This window comes from Pongo abelii, chromosome X (assembly GCF_028885655.2).
Source record: "Pongo abelii isolate AG06213 chromosome X, NHGRI_mPonAbe1-v2.0_pri, whole genome shotgun sequence".
NCBI classification, from domain to species: Eukaryota; Metazoa; Chordata; class Mammalia; order Primates; family Hominidae; genus Pongo; species Pongo abelii.
This window is the reverse complement of record NC_072008.2, coordinates 68,643,901-68,664,489: the sequence shown is the minus strand read 5'-3', so window position 1 is coordinate 68,664,489 and position 20,589 is coordinate 68,643,901. Positions and strand designations below refer to the sequence as shown.

Genomic DNA, 20,589 nt, shown 5'->3' with positions numbered 1-20,589 from the left:
GGTATCTCCTGATCCATGGGTTGCAAAGATCCATGTGAGAAGCATGGTTTCTTAGGTGGGGTCATGCAATCACTCACTGCTTCCCTTAGCAAGGGGTGGGGGTTCCTTTGGTTTCATGTCATTTCTGGGTTGTGTATTCTCTTCCTTTGGTCTACGTGTCTGTTCTTATGCCAGTATCATGCAGTTTTGATTACTATAGCTCTGTAGTATAATTTGAAGTCACATAATGTGATTCCTCCAGTTTGGTTCCTTTTGCTCAGGGTTGGTTGTTGCCCCACCCTTCTTTCCTTCATTCTCAGTGGGTCCAATTGTCCACCTAATCAGTCCCAGTGTGAGAACCTGAATATTTCAATTGAAGGCACTGAATTCACTCTCCATTTCCATTCCTCTTCATGAGAGCTGCAGAACACAGCTGCTTCTAATTGGCCATCTTGGCCCCCCTACCCCATTTTTATCTTTTTTTTAAAAAAAAGAATATATATATACTGATATAGAATGTCAATATTTAATGATAAAGATGTCAATTCATTAAGAAGATGTATATACATATATCTTGCAATAGTTTATGACTTGAAGCCTATTTTACTAGTCATAAGTATAGACACCTTTGCAATCTTTTGGTTATTATTTGCATGGAATATCTTCTTTTATCTTTCATATTCAGCCTATGTGTGTCCTTAAAGCATAAATACATCTCTTGCAGGCAACATATAGTTAGATCTTATATTTTTAATTTTTGTTGGTATATAGTAGGTGTGTATATTTAGGGGATACATAAGATACTTTGATACAGGCATGCAATGCAAGATAATCACATTAGGATAAATGGGATATCCATGCCTTGAAGCATTTATCCTTTATGCTACAAACAATCCAATTATACTCTTTTAGTTATTTTAAAATATACAATTAAATTATTTTTATTATAGCCATCCTGTTCTGCTAACAAATAATAGATCTTATTCATTCTTTCTAGCTATTTTTTTGTATCCATTAACAAGCCTCACTACCCACCTCAAATACACCCACTATGATTCCCAGCCCCTGGGAACCATCCTTCCATTCTCTCTCTCCATTTCAATTGTTTTAATTTTTAGCTCCCACAAATAAGTGAGAGCATGAGAAGTGTCTTTCTCTTCCTGGCTTATTTCACTTAATATAATGGCCTCCACTTCCATCCATGTTATTAAAAATGACAAAGTCTCATTCTTTTTTGTGGCTGAATAGTACTCCATTGTGTATATGTAGCACATTTAAAAAATAATTTCATCTGTCGATGGACAGTTTGTCTGCTTCCAAATCTTGGCCATTGTGAACAGCTCTGCAACAAACATGGTTGTGCAGATATCCCTTTGATATGTTGATTTATCTTCTTTTGGGTATATACCCAGCAGTGGGATATCTGGACATATGGTGGGTCTAGTTACAGTTTTTCGAGAAACCTCCAAAGTGTTCTCCATAGTGACTGTATTAATTTACATGCCCACAAAAAGTGTATAAAGATTCCCTTTTCTCCAAATCCTCATCAGAATTTGTTATTGCCTGGCTTTTGGATAAAAGCCATTTTAACTGGAGTGAGATATCTCATTGGAGTTTTGATTTGCATTTCTCTGATGATCAGTAATATTGAGCATCTTTTCATATGCCTGTTTGTCATTTGCATTTCTTCTTTTGAGAAATGCTTATTTCTCATTTTGTCAAGATAGCATGTCATCTTTTGAGAAACGTTTTGCCTATTTTTTTATACAAAAGGATTTATTAAAACACCAGTAAGACACTACTACATCATGACACTGTCACACTAGCACACTAGGCTTTTAACACAAGACTTGCTCTACAATACTGGGAGGAAGGGCATAAAACACAAATTGATTCTGAAGCATAGCAATTAAGAAATAAAACAATGAAAACAAATTTCTTTTAATGGGAACTCAGAATTAAACTTCAGAGGGACCCAAAATCATACTTCCATTCAGGAACTTGATACAAAAAATTTAGTTTGAACGGCTATTAGCAGGTGGCAGGAGCCACCTTCAAATGAATTTTCAAATTGGAAAATACTGCTTCACCACTTGTTGGGGGTAAGTTGCAAATGGAATAATTTAGTATGTTTTTTAGCTATTTTGATGATCATCTCCCCTGGATACCTTCCCATAACCACTCTGCTGCTATAATCACAATATCCATAGTAGTTGTTGTAACTAGTGTAGACATATCCTCCATAACCACCATAACCTTGTGTGTTATATCCATAGTTGCCATAGCCTTGATTCCAATAGTTATTGTATCGCTGGTTCTAGTTTTGACTGGGGCCACCACCTCTTCCAGGAGCTCTTCCTGCAAATCCTCCTCTAGATCCCCACTATAGCTGTTGCTGATATTATTCCTTTGACATGGCTACTTTTATTTCACATTTACCAAGACCAACATTGTAGTATTTCTTTTTCATTATCTTCTTCACTGGTTCTTCCTTAAAGATAATAAAGCTGAATCCAAGCCTCTTATTGGTCTTGTTGTCCATGGGGAGCTCTATGGATTCCACCTCACTGAAACCACCATAGTACTCCCTTATTTTCTCTTCAGGTGTGTCTGGAGAAAGGTCTCCAACAAAAATTTTTTTAGATGGCTCTTTTGTTTTCATGACGTTGGCCCTTTTAGGATCAATCACCTTCCCATTCAGTTTATGTTCTTTTTGATCCATGACCTTATCTGCACTCTCCGATTCTTTAAAAAGCCAAAACTCCTTGATCGCCCTGTGATGGGTGCACTCTACAGCTTTATCAAAATGGAAAAGTAGTCCTTCAGATTTTTCCTTGTAGTGTCCTATAAACATCTTCCCTTCTTCACGCCGTGCCGTCGTTGCTTCAGAGTGTCGTGGGGAGGAGTTTGAATGGCCTTCATCCTCCTAGTTCTTACTGGCGCCTATCTTCGCCCCCTCCGAGTTGGCGCTGCCCCTTTTGGTGCCTCCAGACTCGGTTCAGCCCCCGATCGCGGCTCTGCTTCCCGCCACTGCTGCTGCCTCCTGTGCCGCCACCACCATAGCTCCCTCCTGCTCGCCCACCAAGCCGCCTACCGCCGCGGTTGCTGCCGCCGCCGCCCTGTCCCAGCTGAACTCCTCCGACACAGTGCTACCGTCTCCGTCACCACCGAGACTACACCCGCGGCATGCTGCAAACCGAAACTAGCAGCAAAGTAATCCCCACCGCTGCTGTGAGCCCGCTCTACCTCGCGAAGCACACAAGACAAGGAAGGCGCGCACATGGCCGCAAGGGCTCCTGCGCCTCTCCCTGGCCTTCCCCCTTCGCCTCCCACTCTCGAGCGGCTCACACTCCCGCTTCTTCGGCTGCACTGAAAAAGAGTAAGCAGGCTGGGGGAGGTGGCTCACGCCTGCAATCCCAACACTTTGGGAGGCTGAGGCGGGCGGATCATAAGGTCGGGAGATCGAGACCATGCTGGCCAACATGGTGAAACTCTGTCTCTACCCAAAATACAAAAATTAGCTGGGCGTGGTGGCGCGTGCCTGTAATCCCAGCTACTCTGGAGGCTGAGGCAGGAGAATCGCGTGAACCAGGGAGTCAGAGGTTACAGTAAGCTGAGATCACGCCACAGCACTCCAGCCTGGTGACAGAGCGAGACTCTGTCTCAAAATAAAAAATAAAAATAAAAAAATAAGCAGCAGTGGAAGCAGTTCTTGCCTCCTCCTCACTTTGATGGCGCCCCCACAGGCCACCTAAAATGCAGTTTTGCCCATTTTTTATTTTATTTTATTTTTTTTCTGTTTGGGACAGAGTCTCACTCTGTGGTCCCGGCAGTGGCGTGATCTCGGCTCTCTGCAACCTCTGCCTCCCGGGTTCAACCATTTTCCTGCCTCAGCCTCCTGAGTAGCTGGGATTACAGGTGCCCACCACTACGCCTAGCTAATTTTTTCTATTTTTAGTAGAGATGGAGTTTTACCATGTTGGCCAGGCTGGTCTCGAACTCCTGACCTCGTGATTAGCCCACCTCAGCCTCCCATAGTGCTGGGATTACAGGCGTGAGCCTCCACGCCTGGCTGTTTAGCCTATTTTTAAATCAGATTATTCAATTTATTCTTAAGGAGTTGTTTGAGCTCTTTTTGATTTTTCCAAATGTAAGATTATATCGTCTGCAAGTAAGAATAGTAAGAATTCTTTCTTTTCAATTTGGATGCCCTTTATTTCTTTCTGATTGCTTTAGTGAGGGCTTCTAGTACTGTGTTGAATAACAGTGGTGAAAATGGGCATCCTTGTCATGTTTCAGATTTTAGAGGAAAGACTTTCAGTTCTTCTCCATTCAGTATAATACTAGCTGTGGGTCTGTCATATATGGCTCTTATTATGTTTAGGTATGTTTCTTTTATACCCAGTTTTTTAAATAGTGGTTAACATGAAGAAGTGTTGAACTTTATCAAATGCTTTTTCAAAATAAATTGAGATGATCATATGGATTTTGCGTTTCCTTCTGTTGATATGATGTATTACAATGATTGATTTGTGTATATTGACAAATCCTTGCATCCCTGGGATAAATCTGACTTGGTCATGTTAAATGATTTTTTAATGTATTATTGAATTTGTTTTGCTAGTATTTTCTTGAGCATTTTTGCATCAATATTCATTAGGGATATTGGCCTGTAGGTTTTTGTTCGTTTGTTTGTTTGATATGGAGTTTTGCTCTTGTCACCCAGGCTGGAGTGCAATGTCATGATCTCAGCTCATTGCAACTTCCGCCTCCTGGGTTCAAGCAATTCTTCTGCCTCAGCCTCCCGAGTAGCTGGGATTACAGGCACCCGCCACCATGCATGGCTAATTTTTATATTTTTAGTAGGGGCAGGGTCTCACCATGTTGGCCAAGCTGGTCTTGAACTCCTAACCTCACGTGATCTGCTCATCTTGGCCTCCCAAAGCGCTGGCATTACAGGCATGAGCCACCGCCCCTGGCCTTCTTTTTGATATGTCTTTGTCTGGTTTTGGTATCAGAATAAAACAACCCTCATAAAAGGAGTTGGAAAGTATTTCTTCCTCCTCTATTTTTCAGATTAGTTTCGGTAGTATTTGTATTAGTTCCTTATGTTTTGTAGAATTTGGCAGTGAAGCCATCAAGTCCTGGGTTTTTCTTTATTGGGAGACTTTTTGCTGTGGCTTCCATTTTATTACTTGTCATTTGCCTGTTCTGGTTTTGGATTTATTCATGGCACAATCTTGGTAGGTTGTATGTGTCTAGAAATTTATCCATTTCTTCTGGATTTTCCAATTTATTGGCATATAGTTGTTTATAGTAGCCACTATCAATTATTTGAATTTTTAAATCTCTGCTTATATTTATTTTGATTTCCTCTTTTTTTTCTTAGTTAGCCTGGCTAACAGTTTGTCCATTTGATTTATCTTTTAAAAAAACTAACTTTTCATATTATTTATTTTTTGTATCATTTATTCTTTTCAATTTTATTTGTTTCTTCTCTGATCTTCATTATTTATGTATTTCTACTAATTTTGGGTTTTTTTGCTGTTGCTTTTCTAGTTCTTTAAGATGTGTTATTAGGTTACTTATTTGAAGTTTTGCTTCATTCTAATATAGGCACTTATAGCTATATTTTCCTCTAAGTAATCCTTTCACTGTGTTCCATAGGATTTGGTATGTTGTGTTTTCTTTATCATTTGTTTCAAGAAATTTTTAAATTTCCTTCTTAATTTGTTCATCGACACACAGGTCATTCATGAGAATCTTGTTTAATTGCAATGTATTTGTATAATTTGCAAAATTCTTCTTGTTATTGATTTCTAGTTTTATTTCATTGTGGTCAGAGAAGATTCTTGATATTTCAATTTTTTGAATGTTTTAAGACTTGTTTTGTGACCTAATGTATGGTCTATCCTTGAGAATAATTTATGTGCTGAGGAGAAGAATGTGGGTTCTGCAGGCCTTCAATGAAATGTTCTATAAATATCTTTTAGGTCTATTTGTTCTACAGTGCAAATTAAGTTAGATATTTCTTTGTTGACTTTTCTGTCTAGAGGATCTGTCCAATGCTGAAAATGTGGTGTTGAACTCTCCAGCTATTATTGTATTGAAATCTGTCTCTCTCTGTTTAACTCTAATAATATTTGCTTTATATATCTGGTACTCCAGGGTTGGGTGCATATATATTTACAATTGTTGTATCCTGTCGATGAATTGATTCCTTTATCATATAATGAACTTTGTTTCTTATAGGTTTTTCTGGAAATTTTTTCTGTCTGATATAAGTATAGCTTCTTCTGCTCTGTTTAAGTTTCCATTGTCATGGAATATCTTTTTTCATATCCTTATTTTTAGTCTATGTGTACCTTTTTTTTTTAAGCCTATATTTTTTCTTTTTTTTCATTATTACTATTATTATACTTTAGGTTTTATGGTACATGTGCGCAATGTGCAGGTTAGTTACATATGTATACATGTGCCATGCTGGTGTGCTGCACCCACTAACTCGTCATCTAGCATTAGGTATATCTCCCAGTGCTATCCCTCCCCCCTCCCCCCACCCCGCAACAGTCCCCAGAGTGTGATGTTCCCCTTCCTGTGTCCGTGTGTTCTCACTGTTCAATTCCCACCTATGAGTGAGAATATGCGGTGTTTGGTTTTTTGTTCTTGCGATAGTTTACTGAGAATGATGATTTCCAATTTCATCCATGTCCCTACAAAGGACATGAACTCATCATTTTTTATGGCTGCATAGTATTCCATGGTGTATATGTGCCACATTTTCTTAATCCAGTCTATCATTGTTGGACATTTGGGTTGGTTCCAAGTCTTTGCTATTGTGAATAATGCCGCAATAAACATACGTGTGCATGTGTCTTTATAGCAGCATGATTTATAGTCCTTTGGGTATATACCCAGTAATGGGATGGCTGGGTCGAATGGAATTTCTAGTTCTAGATCCCTGAGGAATCGCCACACTGACTTCCACAAGAGTTGAATTAGTTTACAGTTCCACCAACAGTGTAAAAGTGTTCCTATTTCTCCACATCCTCTCCAGCACCTGTTGTTTCCTGACTTTTTAATGATTGCCATTCTAACTGGTGTGAGATGGTATCTCATTGTGGTTTTGATTTGCGTTTCTCTGATGGCCAGTGATGATGAGCATTTTTTCATGTGTTTTTTGACTGCATAAATGTCTTCTTTTGAGAAGTGTCTCTTCATGTCCTTTTCCCACTTTTTGAAGGGGTTGTTTGTTTTTTTCTTGTAAATTTGTTGGAGTTCATTGTAGATTCTGGATATTAGCCCTTTGTCAGATGAGTAGGTTGCGAAAATTTTCTCCCATTTTGTAGGTTGCCTGTTCACTCTGATGGTAGTTTCTTTTGCTGTGCAGAAGCTCTTTAGTTTAATTAGATCCCATTTGTCAATTTTGGTTTTTGTTGCCATTGCTTTTGGTGTTTTAGACATGAAGTCCTTGCCCATGCCTATGTCCTGAATGGTAATGCCTAGGTTTTTTTCTAGGGTTTTTTATGGTTTTAGGTCTAACGTTTAAGTCTTTAATCCATCTTGAATTGATTTTTGTATAAGGTGTAAGTAAGGGATCCAGTTTCAGCTTTCTACATATGGCTAGCCAGTTTTCCCAGCACCATTTATTAAATAGGGTATCCTTTCACCATTTCTTGTTTTTGTCAAGTTTGTCAAAGATCAGATAGTTGTAGATATGTGGCATTATTTCTGACGGCTCTGTTCTGTTCCATTGATCTATATCTCTATTTTGGTACCAGTACCATGCTGTTTTGGTTACTGTAGCCTTGTAGTATAGTTTGAAGTCAGGTAGTGTGATACCTCCAGCTTTGTTCTTTTGGCTTAGGATTGACTTGGTGATGCGGGCTCTTTTTTGGTTCCATATGAACTTTAAAGTAGTTTTTTCCAATTCTGTGAAGACAGTCATTGGTAGCTTGATGGGGATGGCATTGAATCTGTAAATTACCTTGGGCAGTATGGCCATTTTCATGATATTGATTCTTCCTACCCATGAGCATGGAATGTTCTTCCATTTGTTTGTATCCTCTTTTATTTCCTTGAGCAGTGGTTTGTAGTTCTCCTTGAAGAGGTCCTTCACATCCCTTGTAAGTTGGATTCCTAGGTATTTTATTCCCTTTGAAGCAATTGTGAATGGGAGTTCACTCATGATTTGTCTCTCTGTTTGTCTGTTATTGGTGTATAAGAATGCTTGTGATTTTTGTACATTGATTTTGTATCCTGAGACTTTGCTGAAGTTGCTTATCAGCTTAAGGAGATTTTGGGCTGAGAAAATGGGGTTTTCTAGATATACAATCATGTTGTCTGCAAACAGGGACAATTTGAGTTCCTCCTTTCCTAATTGAATACCCTTTATTTCCTTCTCCTGCCTGATTTCCCTGGCCAGAACTTCCAACACTATGTTGAATAGAAGTGGTGAGAGAGCGCATCCCTGTCTTGTGCCAGTTTTCAAAGGGAATGCTTCCAGTTTTTGCCCATTCAGTATGATATTGGCTGTGGGTTTGTCATAGATAGCTCTTATTATTTTGAGATACGTCCCATCAATGCCTAATTTATTGAGAGTTTTTAGCATGAAGCGTTGTTGAATTTTGTCAAAGGCCTTTTCTGCATCTATTGAGATAATCATGTGGTTTTTGTCTTTGGTTCTGTTTATATGCTGGATTACATTTATTGATTTGCAGATATTGAATCAGCCTTGCATCCCAGGGATGAAGCCCACTTGATCATGGTGGATAAGCTTTTTGATGTGCTGCTGGATTCTGTTTGCCAGTATTTTATTGAGGATTTTTGCATCAATGTTCATCTAGGATATTGGTCTAAAATTCTCTTTTTTGGTTGTGTCTCTGCCCGGCTTTGGTATCAGGATGATGCTGGCCTCATAAAATGAGTTAGGGGGGATTCCGTCTTTTTCTATTGATTGGAATAGTTTCAGAAGGAATGGTACCACTTTCTCCTTGTACCTCTGGTAGAATTCGGCTGTGAACCCATCTGGTCCTGGACTTTTTTTGGTTGGTAAGCTATTGATTATTGCCACAATTTCAGCTCCTGTTATTGGTCTATTCAGAGATTCAACTTCTTCCTGGTTTAGTCTTGGGAGGGTGTATGTGTTGAGGAATTTATCCATTTCTTCTAGATTTTCTAGTTTATTTGCATAGAGGTGTTTGTAGTATTCTCTGATGGTAGTTTGTATTTCTGTGGGATCGGTGGTGATATCCCCTTTATCATTTTTTATTGCATCTATTTGATTCTTCTCTCTTTTTTTCTTTATTAATCTTGCTAGCGGTCTATCAATTTTGTTGATCCTTTCGAAAAACCAGCTCCTGGATTCATTAATTTTTTGAAGGGTTTTTTGTGTCTCTATTTCCTTCAGTTCTGCTCTGATTTTAGTTATTTCTTGCCTTCTGCTAGCTTTTGAATGTGTTTGCTCTTGCTTTTCTAGTTCTTTTAATTGTGATGTTAGGGTGTAAATTTTGGATCTTTCCTGCTTTCTTTTATGGGCATTTAGTGCTATGAATTTCCCTCTACACACTGCTTTGAATGCATCCCAGAGATTCTGGTTTGTTGTGTCTTGGTTCTCGTTGGTTTCAAAGAACATCTTTATTTCTGCCTTCATTTCGTTATGTACCCAGTAGTCATTCAGGAGCAGGTTGTTCAGTTTCCATGTAGTTGAGCGGTTTTGAGTGAGATTCTTAATCCTGAGTTCCAGCTTCATTGCACTGTGATCTGAGAGATAGTTTGTTATAATTTCTGTTCTTTTACATTTATTGAGGAGAGCTTTACTTCCAACTATGTGGTCAATTTTGGAATAGGTGTGGTGTGGTGCTGAAAAAAATGTATATTCTGTTGATTTGGGGTGGAGAGTTCTGTAGATGTCTATTAGGTCTGCTTGGTGCAGAGCTGAGTTCAATTCCTGGGTATCCTTGTTGACTTTCTGTCTCGTTGATCTGTCTAATGTTGACAGTGGGGTGTTAAAGTCTCCCATTATTAATGTGTGGGAGTCTAAGTCTCTTTGTAAGTCACTCAGGACTTGCTTTATGAATCTGGGTGCTCCTGTATTGGGTGCATATATATTTAGGATAGTTAGCTCTTCTTGTTGAATTAATCCCTTTACCATTATGTAATGGCCTTCTTTGTCTCTTTTGATCTTTGTTAGTTTAAAGTCTCTTTTATCAGAGACTAGGATTGCAACCCCTGCCTTTTTTTGTTTTCCATTTGCTAGGTAGATCTTCCTCCATCCTTTTATTTTGAGCCTATGTGTGTCTCTGCATGTGAGATGGGTTTCCTGAATACAGCACACTGATGGGTCTTGAGTCTTTATCCAATTTGCCAGTCTGTGTCTTTTAATTGGAGCATTTAGTCCATTTACACGTAAGGTTAATATTATTATGTGTGAATTTGATCCTGTCATTATGATGTTAGCTTGTTATTTTGCTCATTAGTTGATGCAGTCTCTTCCTAGTCTCGACGGTCTTTACATTTTGGCATGATTTTGCAGTGGCTGTTACCGGTTGTGCCTTTCCATGTTTAGTGCTTCCTTCAGGAGCTCTTTTAGGGCAGGCCTGGTGGTGACAAAATCTCTCAGCATTTGCTTGTCTGTAAAGTATTTTATTTCTCCTTCATTTATGAAGCTTAGTTTGGCTGGATATAAAATTCTGGGTTGAAAATTCTTTTCTTTAAGAATGTTGAATATTGGCCCCCACTCTCTTCTGGCTTGTAGGGTTTCTGCCGAGAGATCCGCTGTTAGTCTGATGGGCTTCCCTTTGAGGGTAACCCGACCTTTCTCTCAGGCTGCCCTTAACATTTTTTCCTTCATTTCAACTTTGTTGAATCTGACAATTATGTGTCTTGGAGTTGCTCTTCTCGAGGAGTATCTTTGTGGCATTCTCTGTATTTCCTGAATGTGAATGTTGGCCTGCCTTGCTAGATTGGGGAAGTTCTTCTGGATAATATCCTGCAGAGTGTTTTCCAACTTGTTTCCACTCTCCCTGTCACTTTCAGGTACACCAATCAGACGTAGATTTGGTCTTTTCACATAGTTCCGTATTTCTTGGAGGCTTTGTTCATTTCTTTTCATTCTTTTTTCTGTAAACTTCCCTTCTCGCTTCATTTCATTCATTTCATCTTCCAGGGCTGATACCCTTCTTCCATTTGATCGCATTGGCTCCTGAGGCTTCTGCATTCTTCACGTAGTTCTCGTGCCTTGGTTTTCAGCTCCATCAGCTCCTTTAAGCACTTCTCTGTATTGGTTATTCTAGTTATACATTCTTCTAAATTTTTTTCAAAGTTTTCAACTTCTTTGCCTTTGGTTTGAATATCCTCCCGTAGCTCGGAGTAATTTGATCGTCTGAAGCCTTCTCCTCTCAGCTCATCAAAGTCATTCTCCATCCAGCTTTGTTCCATTGCTGTTGAGGAACTGCTTTCCTTTGGAGGAGGAGAGGAGCTCTGCTTTTTAGAGTTTCCGGTTTTTCTGCTGTTTTTTCCCCATCTTTGTGATTTTATCTACTTTTGGTCTTTGATGATGGTGATGTACAGATGGGTTTTTGGTGTGGATGTCCTTTCTGTTAGTTTTCCTTCTAACAGACAGAACCCTCAGCTGCAGGTCTGTTGGAGTACCTGGCTGGCCGTGTGAGGTGTCAGTCTGCCCCTGCTGGGGGGTGCCTCCCAGTTAGGCTACTCAGGGGTCATGGGTCAGGGACCCACTTGAGGAGGCAGTCTGCCCGTTCTCAGATCTCCAGCTGCGTGCTGGGAGAAACACTGCTCTCCTCAAAGCTGTCAGAAGGGGACATTTAAGTCTGCAGAGGTTACTGCTGTCTTTTTGTTTGTCTGTGCCCTGCCCCCAGAGGTGGAGCCTACAGAGGCAGGCAGGCCTCCTTGAGCTGTGGTGGGCTCCACCCTGTTCAAGCTTCCTGGCTGCCTTGTTTACCTAAGCGAGCCTGGGCAATGGCGGGCGCCCCTCCCCCAGCCTCACTGCCAACTTGCTGTTTGATCTCAGACTGCTGTGCTAGCAATCAGTGAGACTCCATGGGTGTAGGACCCTCTGAGCCAGGTGCGGGCTATTATCTCCTGGTGCACCGTTTCCTAAGCCCGTCGGAAAAGCACAGTATTCGGGTGGGAGTGGCACGAATTTCCAGGTGCCGTCTGTCACCCCTGGAAACAGAACTCCCTGACCCCTTGTGATTCCCGAGTGAGGCAATGCCTCGCCCCTGCTTCGGCTGGCACAGGGTGCACTCACCCACTGACCTGCGCCCACTGTCTGGCACTCCCTAGTGAGATGAACACGGTACCTCAGATGGAAATGCAGAAATCGCCCGTCTTTTGTGTCGCGCACGCTGGGAGCTGTAGACCGGAGCTGTTCGTATTCGGCCATCTTGGCTCCAAAAAAAACGTCTATGTGTATCTTAATAGATGGTGTATTTCTTGTAGGCAATGGATCATTGGGTCTTGTATTTTTTAAAAATCCTTTCAGCCACTCTATGTATTTTAATTAGAGTTTAGTTTATTTACATTCAGTGTTATTATTGGTAAGTAGGTAATTACTCCTGCCCATTTCTTATTTGTTTTCTGGTTGTTTTGTGGTCTTCTCTTCCTTTTCTTCTTTCCTATCTTTTTTACAGTGAAGGAGATTTTCTCTAGTTATATGATTGAATTTCTTGCATCTTAGTTTCTGGTGTATCTGTTGTATGTTTTTTATTTGAAGTTACCATGAGGCTTTCTAATGCTGTCTTATAACCCATTATTGTAAATGATGACAACTTATCACTGATTGCATAAACAAACACACACAATGAAAACAAATAAAAACTCCACACTTTCATCTTACAATTTTTTATCTTTTTATTGTTTCTCTTTATGTCTTCTTGTACTTTCTATGTATTGAAATGTTGTAGTTATTATTTTTGATTTAGTCTTTCTACTTATAAGTGTAGTTTACTCACCACAAATACAGTGTTATATTAGCCTGTGTTTTTCTGGGTGCTTTCTATTACTAGTGACTTTTGCATCTTAAGATGATTTCTTGTTGCTCATTAAAATTCTTTACTTCCAGATTGAATGACTCCCTTTAACATTTATTGTAAGATAGATCTCATGTTGATGAAATTCCTCAGCTTTTGTTTGGGAAAGTCTTTATTTCTCCTTCATGCATGGAGGATATTTTAACTGAATATATTATTCTATGGTAAAAGTATTTCTTTTTCCTTTAGCACTTTCAACATGTCATGCCACTCTAGCCTGGCCTGTAAAGCTTTTACTGAAACATCTGCTGCCAGATGCATTGGAGCTCCATTGTATGTTATCTATTTTTTTTTCTTTTTTTCTTGTGTTGCTTTTAGGATCCTTTATTTATCCTTGTTATTTGGGATTGATTATTAAATGCCTTGAGGTAATCTTCTTTGGGTTAAATCTGCTTGGTGTTTTATAACTTTCTTATACTTGAATGTTGATATATTTCTCTACATTTGGGAAGTTCTCTGATATACCCCTTTGAATAAACTTTCTATCCCTCTCCATTTGTCTACCTACTCTTTAAAGGCAATACCCCTTAGATTTGACCTTTTGAGATTATTTTGTAGATCTTGTTGGTGTTGCTTTATTGCTGGTAGTCTTTTTATTGTTTCCTCTGTGTATTATCAAATAACCTGTCTTCAGTCTCACTCATTCTTTATTCTGCTTGATCTAGTCTGCTAATAAGTGACTCTGATGCATTCTTCAGTATGAGGCTTGCAGTTTTTAACTCTAGAATTTATACTTGAGTCTTTTAAACTATTTCAATCTCTTTATTAAATTTATCTGACAGAATTTTAAATTCTTTCTCTGTGTTTTCCTCAAGGCAGCTATTATGAATTCTTTCTGAAAGATTCCATATCTCTGTTTCTTCAGGATTGGTCCCTGGTGACTTATTTAGTTCATTTGGTGAGGTCATGTTTTCCTGAATGGTCTTGAAGCTTGGGGATGTTCACTGGTGTCTGGGCATTGAAGAGTTATGCATTTATTGCAATCTTCACAGTCTGGACTTGTTTCTGCCCATCTTTCTTGAAAAGATTTTCTAGATATTCAAAGTGACTTGTGCCCCAAGCCCAGTGATGCTGTGGTTCTTACAGTCTCTTAGAGGTACCACTTTGGTTGTCTTGGATAAGATCTGAAAGAATTCTCTGGATTTCCAAGAAGAGACTCTTGTTCTCTTCCTTTACTTTCTCCCAAACAAACTGAGTCACTCTCTCTATGTTGACCCACCTGAAGCTGTTGGTGGGATGATGCAGGCACCCCTTTGGCCACCACCAATGGGACTGCAATGGGTCAGAACTTAAGCAGTATAACACTTGGTCTCACACAAGGCCTGCTGTAACCACTACCTGGCTACCACCTATGTTCACTCAAGTCCCTCGTTCTGTACAATCAGCCGATGGTGAAGCCAACCATGTTTCTATTCTTCCCTTCAGAGCACCAAGTTCTGCCAGGCCTCTGTTGGGTCCAGAGATCTTGTCTGAGAGCCAGGGATTGGAATCAAAAACCTTAGAAATCTACTTCCTGGTCTATTCTACTGAAGCTAAGCTTGAAGCTCAAATTACAAGTCAACGTCCTTATTGTTTTTCTCTCCCTTTTCTACAGGCTGAGAAGTACCTCCCAGTGGCCACTACCATCATTGCTTCCTGAGGAATTCTGCCTGACCACCTCCAATGTCCACTTAAAGCCCAAGGGCTCTTCAGTCAGTTTGTGGTGAATGCTGCCAGGCCTGAGACTCACCCTTCAGGACATTGGGCTCCTCTCTGACCCAGGACAGGCCCAGAAATGCTGTCCAAAAGCCTAGGCCTGAAGCTAGGGACCCCAAGAGCTTGCTTGGTGCTCCACCCCACTGTGGCTGAGCTGATACTGAAGGTGCCAAAGTCCCCTTTACTTCTACCTCTGCTTTTCTCAAGCAGAAGGAGTCTCTCACTGTAGCCACCACTGCTGGGAATGTTCTGGGTCTCACCTGAAGCCAACACATCTGAGTCTCACCCATGGCCCATGACATGTGACCTGGGTATTGCTGTTATTTATTCAGGGCCCAGAGTCTCATTAATCAGCAGGCGATAAATTCTATCAGGACTGGCATCATCCCTTAAAAGGAACCATGTTCTCTTCTGGCCCAGGATGTGTCCAGAAATGTTGTTCAAGAGCTAAGCTGTCACAGTTCTGCCTGGGGCCCTATCTTATTATGGCTGAGCTAGTATCCAAGATGCAACAAGAAGTCCTCTTACTTTTCCCACTTCTCTCCTCAAGTAGAAGGAAGGTGTTATTTTTGTTGCTGTGAGCTACGCTGCCTGGGATTGAGGGACAGGTGGTGAAAACACTTTCTTAGCTGCTCTGCCTGTGTCTCCCTAAGTTATGTGCTGCTCTAGTCCTTTGTCTCTAAGCCCAGTCCAGCACTAGGACTTGCTTTGGAATTGCAGTTCTTTTCTCCTAGACTGCCTTTCACGTTTACCTAGTATCCCAGAGCATCTCGATTCCAACTGCTAGGATGGATGATTTCTCTCTGTCATGGGCTGCTTCAAATGCTCCTTCCATGAGTTGCCCACTCATGGGCACCTGCTGAGCCCAGCACTTCTTTCTCTCTACAGGGCAGCACAGAGTTCAATTCCAAGTTCCTCAGTTGCTGTGCTCTCCTTCCCCCGCATGTAGAGATTTTCTCTGTACCACATGGCTGCTCCTGGGGGGTGGCAGACGGTGACATTAGTGATTCAAGACTGTCTCTTCTACCCTCTTCAGTGCCTCTTTCAGTCATGTAATCTTAAAACCAGGTACTGTAACTGGTCACCTGATTTTTGGTACTTATGGCGGTGCTATTTTGTGTGTAGCTAGTTGCAAAGTTTGGTTTTCCTGCTGTGGGGGACAATTAGTGGAGGCTTCTATTTGGCCATCTTGCTCTGCCCTTAGATCCTATTTAATTTTAACCCATTCAGCCAGTCTGTCTTTTGCTTGGACAATCTAATCCATTTACATTCAAAGCCGTCATCAATAGTTCAGAACTTATTACTGCATTTTTTGGTTTTCTGGCTGCTTTATGCCTCCTTTTTTTCTTCCTTTCTTGTTGTCTGCTGTTGTGATTTAATCATTTTCTGTATTTCTAAGCTTTGATCCCTCTCTATTCATTATTTGTATATCTGCTGCATTTTTTGTTTTATGGTTACCATGGGGTTTACATAAAACATCTTATAATTTATTTTAATCTAATAACAGCATCTGTCACATACAAAAACTCTAGACTTTTACCATCCTTCCCCAAATTTGCATTATTGATGTACAATTTTCATCTTTTTATATTGCTTATCCCTTAACAACTTATTATGGCCTTATTTATTTTGACCATTTTGACTTTTAACATTCATACTAGAGATATATATGATTTACATACCACCGTTACAGTATTTGTGTATTTTGGGTTTGACTACATATTTACCTCCACCAGTGAGTCTTATATGTTCATATTTATTTATGATAGTAATTATTGAGCTTTTGTTTCTACTTGAAGAATTCTCTTAAACATTTTTTGCAAGACAGGTCTGGTGGTAACAAATTACCTCAGCTTCTGCTTGTCTATGAAAGACTTTATTTTTCCTTCGTTTCTGAAGGACAGCTTTGCTGGAAAGAGTGTCCTTCGATGCACTTTTAATCTTTCAGCACATTATATATATCATCCCATTCTCTCCTTCTCTACAAGGTTTATGTGAAGAATATCCCAATGGTCTAATGGACATTTCCTTATATGTGATTTGATACTTTTCTCTTGCTATTTTTTAAGATTTTCTTTCTTTTTATTTTTTTTGACATAGTATTACTGTGTCACCCAGGCTGTAGTGCAGTGGCACAATCATGGCTCACTGCAGCCTCAACATCCTTGGCTCAAGTAATCCTCCTACCTCAGCCTTCTGAATAGCTGGCACTACACAAGTGTTCTGCCATGCCCAACATTTTTTTTTTTTTTTTGTATTTTTTGTAAAGATGGGATTTCACCGTGTTTCCAAGGCTAGTCCTGAACTCAAGCGATTTTCCAGTCTCAGCCTCTCAAAGTACTGGAATTATAAGCATAAGCTACTATGCCTAGCCTTGTCTTTGAGTTTAAAAAAAAAACTTATTTTAGGTTCAGGGGTACATGTACTGGTTTGTCATATAGGTAAATTGCATGTCATGGGTGTTTGGTTTATAGATTATTTCATCACCCAGGTAATGGTGATGGTAAGTATAGTACCAAATAGGTAGTTTTTCAATCCTTTCCCTCCTCCCACCGTCCAGCCTCTGATAGACTTCAGTGTGTGTTGTTCCCTTCTTTGTGTCCATGTGTACTCAATATTTTAGCTTCTACTTATAAGTAAACATACGCAGTGTTTGGTTTTCTGTTCTTGCATTAGTTCACTTAGGATAATGGCCTCCAATTCCATCTGTGTTATTGCAAAGGACATAATCTCACTCTTTTTTATGGTTGCATAGTATTCCATGGTATGTATGTACCACATTTTCTTTATCCAGCCTGCCACTGATAGGCATTTAGGTTGATTTTATGTCTTTGCTATTGTGAATAGTGCTGCAATAAAGTATGTGTGTGTGTGTCTTTATGGTAGAATGATTTCTATTCCTTTGCGTATATACCCAATTATTGGATTGTGGGGTTGAATGCTAACTATGTTTTAAGTTCTTTGAGAAATCGCCATACTGCTTTCTACAATGACTGAACTAATTTACATTCCCACCAGCAGTGTATAAGCATTTCCTTTTCTTCACAGCCTCACCAGCATCTGTTATGTTTTTACTTTTTAATAATAGCCATTCTGACTGGTGTGAGATGGTATCTCACTGTGATTTTGATTTGCATTTCTCTAATGATTAGTGATGTCTTTGAATTTTGATAATTTGATTATAATGTGGGAGAGAACCTCATTGAGGTGAATCTATTGTGGGAGTCTTTCCTTATGTAAATACCATAATGCAAATATTTATTCACTTAATAGTGTGTCATAAGTCCTATAGCCTGTCTTTAATATTTTTTTCTTTCTTTTTTCCTTCTGAGTCATTTAAAAAGACCTATATTAAAATTTCACAGATTCTTTCTTCTTGACCTAGTCTATGCTGAAGCTTTCAATAATATTTTTTATTTAGTTGATTGAATTTTTAGCTCCAAGATTTCTGTTTGGTTCTTTTTTATGATACCTTCTCTTTGTTAAATTTATTATTCAGATTATGAGTTATTTTCTTGACTTCATTGAATTGTCTATTTGTATTTTCTTTTATCTTGCTTTCTTAAGATCATTAATTTGAATTCTTTTTCAGGCAATTTATAATTTTTGGTTTATTAGGAATCATTTACTGAATAATTATTGTATTCTTTTGGTGATATTCAGTTTCCTTGCTTTTTCATATTTTTTGTGTCCCTGTGTTGATGTCTGTGTTTCTGATGATGCAGTTACGTCTTTCAAACTTTAAAGAGTGGCATTCATAGGAGAAGGCTTTTAACTGAAGGTGCCAGTTGAGCAAGGTGTTCTGGCTCTGGTTTCATGTGGGCAGTGGTGTGGTGTCCATGTTGCTTCTTCAGTTGTAGTCATCAGCAATGACTGTGGATGCCTCAGTGGTCTAGGCTTCAGGAGTTTGGGGCTCTGATGGTGGCTGTGTAAATTATTAAGCAAGGGCTCTCGGGGTCCTTCTGTTCTTGTCTTACTCACAGTGCAGAGTTTTAGCTGAGGGAATCTCTCTTGGGATTGAGTTTGGCGTGGCTTACAAGCAGCTAAAACAGAACAGAGATTCAGGCCTCAGGTGCTTGGAATGGCTGTGGAGCCAGGTCCCTGGGCTCAGAGTCATGCAAAACTACTATACCACCTGGAACTTGAGATGCAGGTTTATTCGTTAAGGCATGACCAATTGTGGTTCTCTCACTAACTTGTGGTCTATTGTTGAGGCACATCCCAGCAGCTCAGTCCCAGAGGACTGGATATAGTTGTGTTTCTGGCCCTGGTATTGATCAAGAGAAGAAAGGGTACTCCAGCAGGACACAGCTGCAATTTGGGACCTAGAACCAACAGGGCACAGTGGTAGCTCAGGCTCCTGGGTGACTCTAAATTCTAGGATGGTGGAACATGAAAGTAGGCTAGAATCTGTGAGGCCAGGTACAGCAGCAAGAAGGATCCAGGAATGGCAAGATGCCACTGTGGCTTGGGCCCCAGTGGGAGGGGGAACAGTACAGTGATGAGTCTACTTCTTGGAGAGAAAGGGTAACAGCGGCTCAGACCACGGGATGCTGCTTGAATTCCAGGTGGGTGAAATTCTCTGGATGTATGGCCTGGAGGGTAGGGTGGCTCAAATCAGCCAAGGTTCTGATTTAATGGGATTTAAGCCGCTTTGTCTGCTCAGCCTCAGAAAGTGGCTACATAGGTCAATGTAGCCTTTGGATCATTAAGGGTGGGGCATTGTATCAGCTGTCGTGCTGAGAGGTACAACTGCTCCAGTGTGCTGGAGGCCTGATGTCCTTGGGTGGGGAGCATGGGACTCCTTCAGCTGTAGGGCCAAAGAATGTGACTGCTCAGTGTGCATGAGGTGTGGGGTCCTCTGGGAGCAGGGCACTGTCTCAGTTGTGGTTCTAGAGGGAGTAATTACTCTGATGTACAGGAAGGCTGAAGTCTCTGGTGGGGTGCTGCATCTGCTCTGGGGCTAGTGGCACCACTGCTTTGGTGCACAGAAGGCCTGAGGTCCCTTGGAAGCAGGGTGATATCTCAGCTGTAGTGCCAAGGGAGCATGACTGTTCCAGTGTGCAGGCAGCCTGAGGGACCTGGGGCATAGGGTGCTACATCAGCTGTGGCATTTAGAGGGCATGATTTCTATGGTCCATCTAGATTTTGGGTCCTGGGGTTTAGGGTGCCACTTCAGCTCAGCCCTAAGAGAAGGTTTACCAGCAACTGGGATGAGGGGGATGGAACAGCTTTCCAGTAGCTTGGCTCTAGTGGGTAGGGCATAGCAGCAGCTCCGCTCAATGACAGCACACTACTGGGTGGGCATGATGCAGAAGCGGCTGAGCTTCAGGAATAAAGAGAAGCAATAGCTGTTCACCCCATGGAGTCACTCTAGTAGTGGCTCCAGCTCCAATATAGTGCAAAGTAGTAGCAGCATGGGCCATGGGGTTGGAGTTGAGGCATAGCATCAGCTTTTCCTCTGGGATTAGCTCAGTATGTAGACTTTGGGGAGCTTCCTCAGATGTGATCAAGCCTGTGATGACTGCAGGAGTCTTCAGTAACAAAGACTGCATGTTCTGCTCCGGTGATGGGGGCTCCTGGGGTCCTCTTGCTTACCTTTTCCATGCAGTCTCTCCTGGTTCTGAGATAATCCCAACTGGAGGAATAGAGTGGTGGAGGCAAGGCACTTTCTTCCATTCTCCATTCAGACATCCTGGGTTCCTGTGCTCTATAGAATTTCTTTGCTTTTATGCTGTTCTGTGGTGCTCTTTTTTGGTTATTTTATCCAAAAAGTACTTGTTTATTCATTGCTTTTGTTTATTTTTTTAAAATTTTTGTTTTATTGTTTATTGTTAGGAGCTTCCAGTCACCCATCTTGCTC

The 20,589-nt window shown here is 40.5% G+C and overlaps 1 pseudogene; it reads right to left on the bottom strand.

Moving 5' to 3' along the window:
* Positions 1–1,811: 1,811 nt before the first annotated feature.
* The window catches only part of LOC100454420 (heterogeneous nuclear ribonucleoprotein D0-like), a 95,438-nt pseudogene continuing 76,660 nt past the window's right edge, over positions 1,812–20,589 (bottom strand).